The sequence below is a fragment of the Parasteatoda tepidariorum genome, chromosome 6 (genome assembly GCF_043381705.1).
Source record: "Parasteatoda tepidariorum isolate YZ-2023 chromosome 6, CAS_Ptep_4.0, whole genome shotgun sequence".
NCBI lineage: Eukaryota > Metazoa > Arthropoda > Arachnida > Araneae > Theridiidae > Parasteatoda > Parasteatoda tepidariorum.
Genome location: NC_092209.1, coordinates 26,758,378 through 26,766,005, shown reverse-complemented (window position 1 = coordinate 26,766,005; position 7,628 = coordinate 26,758,378). Strand labels below are relative to the sequence as shown.

At 29.2% G+C, this 7,628-nt stretch overlaps 1 protein-coding gene across 1 annotated transcript in view; it reads left to right on the top strand.

Moving 5' to 3' along the window:
• The first annotated feature begins 208 nt into the window (after nt 1-208).
• LOC107445316 (prolyl 4-hydroxylase subunit alpha-1) overlaps nt 209-7,628 on the top strand; it is a 41,518-nt gene continuing 34,098 nt past the window's right edge. Inside the window, exon 1 of the mRNA XM_071182123.1 lies at nt 209-350. The gene's annotated coding sequence lies outside the window, so the exon portion shown is untranslated. The remainder of the gene's footprint in view (nt 351-7,628) is intronic.

The window sequence follows — 7,628 nt, the reverse complement described above, 5'->3', positions numbered from 1 at the left end:
GGGGGGGGGGGGGGGGGGTGAAAAATCTGAGTTTGATCCGATTTAATCCGAATAATTCATCAGAAATTTTTTTTTGTTGTAAAAATAAGTATATTCCACAACGGTTACAGTTCCAAAATCTTGTCAGCAATAAAATTCTATTTAAACAAATATTATCGACTGAATAAACCTCATAAAACACAAAACCATTAATTTTCTTCCTTGCGGTGTATTTCTACTGTCTAAAATGGAAATGCTGTGACGATTTTTGAAAAATACATTGTGAACCTTAACTCATCAGTATTGGTTTCCTCGATTCTTTACTTACCAAGACTTAATAATTCCAAGTTTCTCACTCAAAAACACTAAAGGTATGTTAAAAGTACTTTTTTGTCATTTTAGTGCTGAATTAGGTTGTTAATGTATAGCAAAATTAATTTATTTGCCGTCGACGGTATCTCTAACCCGTGGTTTATTTCAGAAGAAGTTATATTGTTAAAGTACACCCTCAAAATGTATATATTCTTCGTCTATATCCATCTATCATTGTGGTAACAGAATTACGACCAGCTTTTAATAATTTTCTGTAAGAATTTATTTATTGATTGATTTTAAAGCAGCTGAACTTCCCTCCGGTTGTGCACGTGTTCTGAATGAGCTCATGTGATGATGTTCCTATCACAATTACCATCTTCCACCTGCTCCGGGATGACATTCCTTCAGAATAGAATACTGTGCCTCCCCAATTTATCTATTATTGTAATTCATTTTCCTTTTTGACTCACTTATTTGATATGACTAATTTAACTTAATAATATTTTTAAAAATTTTTTTTTACTTTCAATTTAACCTTACTAATGCATACCAGCCAACTTTTACGCATTTGGCGTAAAATTTTATTTTAATATTTAAAGTGGTAGTAAATATATACTATTTTTTCTTTTATTAACTTAATTTTTAAATGATTTTGTTCACCACTATTTTTTAAAAAATTACGCATATAGATAAGTATGTGTTACTATCATGGTTGTTCTGCCTTGTAAATAGCTGTACATATTTCTTTTATTTTATTCTCGCTTATTGTATTATCTCTCTTTTATTATCGTATTATTGTATTGTATTAACCCCATGTATCCAACTGAGATTTATATTACCACACCCCCCCCCCTGCTTTTGAGCTTAGGCTCACCATTTAAATTTTATTCACTGCGACGAATGAGTTAGGGCCCCTTCGGGGCCGACACTTAGGTAAAGACTTGACATAGGCATAGGCATGGTTGTTCTGCTAAAGATATTTAAAATACAACGTATTTTTTAGATTACAATTGAAATTTTAATCCCATTTTACTACCTCTGGGAAAAATCATAATGGAAAGGATCAAAGGTTGGCAGGTATGCTAATGCCATATGTGTTTTCGTTGTCTGACTTTATGTTGGTGTTGTCCTGTCCTTCTTTTTTCACTTTTAATTAACAACGAACATTATCACCATTTCTAAAATCTTCAAGCATGTTCTTTCAAATTGTGCCAAATGTTTTGCCATATAAAATCTTCGAAACTATTTATCTCTAAAAGACTGTTCTAAAAGACTGTAAAAGGCAATTCTGCCAACTTTCAACGCTTCCCGTAAAAATTTATTCTAGTGGTAACTAAGTTCATGTTTTAATGTATTATTTTTTATTTAGTTGAATGGAATAGAATCTGTATTCAACATCAGTCTAAATCTAGATATTTCGTGGTGAAGTTTTTAACATTTCTGCAAAACTGTTGAAAATTCTGAAAGCTTTGGTTTTTAAATGTCTACCACTCTATAAAATATTTCGCAAAAAGCATAGCAGTTGGCAGACCTGGGTTAGTATAGAAGTATTTCCCTCCCCTGTACTTCGTTTCTCTGGAGGGCTTGCGCATAGACAAATTAATTGCGTATGAACTTTTAAATCATTTATAGCTAGTTGTACTGAAAATAAGTTTAAATGAATAAAAAATAATACATTAACTTATCTACCACTGAAATAAATTTTTACATAAAGCGTAGATAATTGACTTGAAGCGTAGATAACTAAACTTAATGAAGCTTACATAGTAGACAAAATTATACAGGAAGCTTTTTTCCGAAAAATTCAATGAAAAGGACTTAAGTTTACTACTTTTAAATGTAAAAGATCTACAAAATATTAAACTGGCATCAAATTTACTCATCCGTACTGCTCCAGAGGTTTAACACACAAGAATAACAATTCACTGTAAGAAAATTTATCACGGCGAAGAAGCAATTCAACATAAAAATTGTATCCGTTAAAAACAATTGGTAGTTATGGATTTTTATTATTCGCGGAAAAAAACTAAAAAATGAAATTTATTGTTACCAGTTTTTACTCCGGTGCGCTGCCAAGATGAGACAATCTAGCGTGACCCACCGCTGGGTCACCCCAGCGTGAACGTGTTAAAATGAAGAATAATTTGATAATTAATTCTTTTACAATAAAATGCCGTAGTAAAGTTTGTGATATTAGTTTTAGTAAAGAAATGATAATAAACTCATTTTTCATATTTGTAAACTCTTTTATTAGCAAACAATGTGCATGTTTCTTTGGAACTTTAACCCTTTAATGCCTAACATTTTTATAAGAGTGTGGTTCTTCTTTTCAAATAAAAAGAAAAGTCACAGTACGACATCATCATTACTATGATTTATTTCAAGTTTAATCTAGCATGGGATATTTTTTTTTATATAAACGTAAGTATTTTGGTCTGAAACTTAATAAACATTGCTCGTTTAAACTTATAGTGTTAGGTAATAGAAATGTTTGCGTGGTATGGAAAATATGTTCATGTACTATCACTTTTTCACGTAGGTGTTTTCATATGAAAACCACTTTCAGAAAAACCACTTGGTCTTCTTAGTTTAAAAATAAAAAAAATGGTCACTCATTTTGACTTCAAGTGAAACAATGCCGGAAATGATACCTAGCTTACTAACGTAAAAATGTGGTTGAAACATAATTAATTATTTTTGTTTCATTTAAACAAGTACCTTATTTTACCGAATTATGTGTAGGGATTTCGAATCGGAAATTAGTTTCATTCCGAAAACTAAGTTCGGAAATACGTTCATAAATTTTTTTGCGCTGATTTTCTAAGAAATTGTATCTAGGGCAGGAATTTAAAATCAAATACCTATAAAAATAGCTCATTTTTAAAAAAACAATTTTAATTTATCAAATAACAATGCATTGAACATACTATTGAAAAAAGGAAAAGCATTTGTAAGATATTGCATTAGCTTTTCTTATCGAGCTTTCCAAGTCAAATTAAAATAACTAGAATGTTAATAAAAAAATATATGTTTCCGTTCTAGAAGTTTTCAACGTTGATAGCAATTCATTTTTTTCATTTCAACGAAAATCATAATTCGGTTCATTTTCAGCTTATGTTAATACACCAAAATCGAATTCATAACAATACTAGATTGAGCTCCAGGACTGTGACGTAATTCATAATACGCATTTTTAATATAAAACGTAATTTAAGATTATTAATGATAAAACAATGAAAAAAGAAATGTAATTCTTCTCGGTACAAAAGAAAACAGTCTTAATACGTTTACAATATGTCTTAATATATGCTTTACTTATAAAGTCTAGCCTTAGCCCCCACCCCTCAAAAAATAAGAACCACTGGCGATTCAATGAAGGAAATTGGACAAAAATTTTAGAGGGTATAATTACGATGTCTCTTGGATTTGACACTCTAACTTGGAGCTTTTACTACGCACGAAATTTTCTATTTTCCCATCATTTTTATCGCGATTTCCTATTTATAGAAATTTTACTTTCAATTCATTTTTGCTGTTTTCTGCCAAAATAAATGAAGCAAACATTGCATTTTACCTACAAAAAATTCATCAGAAATAAAAGCTGTGATTAATAAAATATTTATTTAAAATTTTTTTAAGAAGATCGTCAGATACTTGAGAAAAAAAAATGCTTAAGATTTTTCCCTGGTCGTCGTTTAATTTTTAAGAGTAAAACGGCTTTTCGAACACCTGCTGCAGAAAAACTGCAACTTCTATTATATTTATCAGACTGAAATTCCTCTACCCTCCATTATATTTCCCTTTATTTCGCGTTGCTATGGCAACTGATCATAAATATGCAATTTAATAGCCAGCAATTAAAGCGAATAGTCTACAATAAGGAATTAAAATTCAATACAATCATATAAATTCAATCTTGACTTTCAGCTCTAATAAGAACAATATAAATTTGACTTAATAATCCCCTCCTACTTTTATTTAAGATCCAAATTGCGGCATGTATCTGGCACTTCACAGTTTAAATGCCGATATGAAAATTTTTGAAACATGTCTCTTTTTCAGAATGTTAAAGACGAGTAACTCTAATCTTTCAATCTTAGCATTTACCAACTGGAAAAACCGAATATTCCTAAGAAACAAAATCTATTTATTATTTAAAATTATACATTTTGTGATATACATATCACAAATATATATAATATAACATACATTGTGTGATAAAATTTTTATCTAACTTACATGCAAAGGCACTTTTTCTATTAGTGAAAATAAGAGTCCCACAGGTAAATTGTCAAAGAGTATTAGGTTTTTGTAACTAATACTTAGTTGAAAAGTTTGTAAGCGATACCAAACAAAATTTATACTAACGCATTTCTACTAAAAGGTGTGTTTTAGTTTGCTAAACCAAGCAAGGCTGATTGTTACCCGGAAAAGAGGGGGAAAAAACTAGTAGTGAAACCAACTTAGAACTAAAGTAATAATCTTAAGAAACTGAATCTGTAAGATATTTCAGGATTAAAAACTTCATTCGCTTCAAAAATATATAAATAGGAAATAGTAGTAGACATATTTCTAACGCTCAAAAATAGGCCCCCATTTTCAAGACTTGACAGACGTTAATGAAAAGTAACGAAAGTGATTTGAAATAAATATATATAAAAAAAAAACTTGATAACAAAAATGGAAAAATAAAGGGGAGAAACGAAACTAGACAATAAAAATCAACAATGGTCAAGAGAGAAAAAAGATGGAAAGCGAAACAAGAAAAACTACAAGGCGGGAGGGACGATTGACGACAGTTATTTCCTACTAATATAGTTTGGAAGTGTATGAAGTTTTTAATCAGGTTTTAAACAGCCTATAACGACTTTGATTTCTGGAGTAGCAAATATTCTTAACTAATCAATTATTTATAGATATAATATTCATATTGAACTGCATTTTATCAAAAAAGAAGTAAATAACGGTGGTAGATAGTTTATAATTAAATATGTAAAAGCTTTCTATTTACATTGAACATTTAAAAGTGAAATGGCTGTACCACTAGTTTATTCCTATATGATGGGTGCGTAGCTTATAAGAATAATCTATATTGGGTACGACTCAGTTGGCGAAAATTGCATTTCGCTTTGAAGGAAATCGCCAAGCAACTGTCTTTTTATTCAAACCATTCTGTATTGTTTTGCAAATAATTATTAATAAAAAAATGAGTATTAAAATTAGGGAAGTAATTGAGAATTTTCAATTTTTAGTGAATTAATAGTATATGCAATAAGACAAATATTTTTTTTCATAATTTACAAATGCAGAAAAAGTCTTCTACAGTGTAAAAGTGAAGGGGAAATTAAAATGGAGAATAAATGTATAAATTAAGCACTCTCTGAGGAAGGACAAAGTATAACCACTAAAATTGAAATTCCAGAAGGGAAAGAAATCAAATTTTAGTGTATTGTGCACAAAGAAAAATGGAACACCCTGAAAATAAATTTTGATTTAATAATCGGATGTTTATCTTCTAGGACTCGATCTTATTGGTTCCAGGGTGAAAACCTCAAATATGCTAATTAATTACAGCAGACGATAATTTGAGTTTTGAAATCAGACATTAAAACGCACTTAGTCTGAATAAATATAATTTTTTTTTTTTTTTTTTTAACGAATTCGAATTTTTGACCCCAAACTGTAGGGGGTAGCAGCAATGTGGGACATTTAGTCTCTTGCCATGTAAAACTAGACACTATAAAATTATTTACAAAATTATTGTACCTTAGAACACAAAAGTTTTACGACTGTTATTAAATAAATTCTTCGACGGATTCGGATTTTTGACTCTCGTATGCGTTAGAGGGAGAAATAGTTTCTTCTTGAATAACAGTAATTATATATTCACAAAAGTTAATTAATTAATTAATAAGTAAAAGTCACTAGTTTAAGATGCAATCTTTCTTTCAAAAACTATTAAACAGTTCAAATTTTGTTCGATTTCGTTAAAATTTTATATTTTCTCATTTAACCTTTTCCTCACCGCTGATACAGCATGTTGACCATGGATGATGATAGAACATTTATGTTCACTGTAAGCAAAGGGTTAAAATTGCATTCTTTAAAATGACGTAAGAATTTGTGTACCTTAAATTTCATAATTTTTCAGCTATTTATTATAGAAATAATAATAATAAACAAATATTTAAACTAATTTTTGCATGAAATTATGTTTTGCAGAGCGAATTTCAAAATTATCCGCAAATTTTTTTAAAATTCACTTCAAAAGTTTTCAAGTTATAGTGATTGAGTCTCAGTTTGTAAAATTCCTATCATCAGATTAAAACTTATTCAGAAAGTTCCCTTTTTTGTGCACTGTAGGCTTTAATAATATAATCCTGAAAGATAGAAAATGATCATTAAATATTCTTGCTATTATTTCATAGATTCTTAAATGCTTTGCATTGAATAACATTGTTTTAATAAGTAAAAATCATCTTTTTAAAATTATTTTAAAAAAACTTTCGTTTAAATCATATAAAAATTGAACTATTTTATTGTTGTTATTTGAAACCAATACAAAATATACATTGCTTTCATATAAAAATATCAGAGAAGTTAAAAGCGATTAAGTAGACATTTAATACCGATATTAAATTCAAAATATGCGCACGTGACATTCAAGTCAAACTCTTACAAAATAATATTCCTCTTAAGATCTCTTTTTTAAATTTGAATATTGTTCCTATAAACATCGAAGATTAATTATCATTCATTGTATTTAACTAAGTCATTGAATATAAGTGAACTGATTATATTTATGTAAATCATCTTATACATTTTACTTATCACAAATTACCAGTGCAAATTCCATTAAGTAAATCATGCCCGCAACAGCCAATTTCGTCAGACAAGACGGTCATAAAGGTTAAAAATGTTTATTAAAGTAAGGTATTATCGCAATATCCCGCAGTGGGCTAGAGCATCACCTCCTACATCAGAAAGGCTCAACACGTTATTTTAAAAGTAGCCTGCGTAGACTATTTAAAAAGTGAATCAGTTGAGCGCATGAACCCATATTCTATTTTAAAAGTAATTGAGAGACATTTATCATGTATATTTGAGAATTGAATCTGTATTTTTTGACAAGTAAATAAGACAAAACAATAATATTCATAAATTTAAAAAAAATAAATTAGAATGCATTTGCTACCATTTTTTATTTTTACTAGATTTTACACAAAATTTCTCTTTTTAAAACGGGTTTATTTTCATAGTGCTCTGATCGGACTACCCATAAGAAACAGTGCGGAGGCTTTCAGTTATAGGAGACGTTGGTTAGAGGGGGGGGG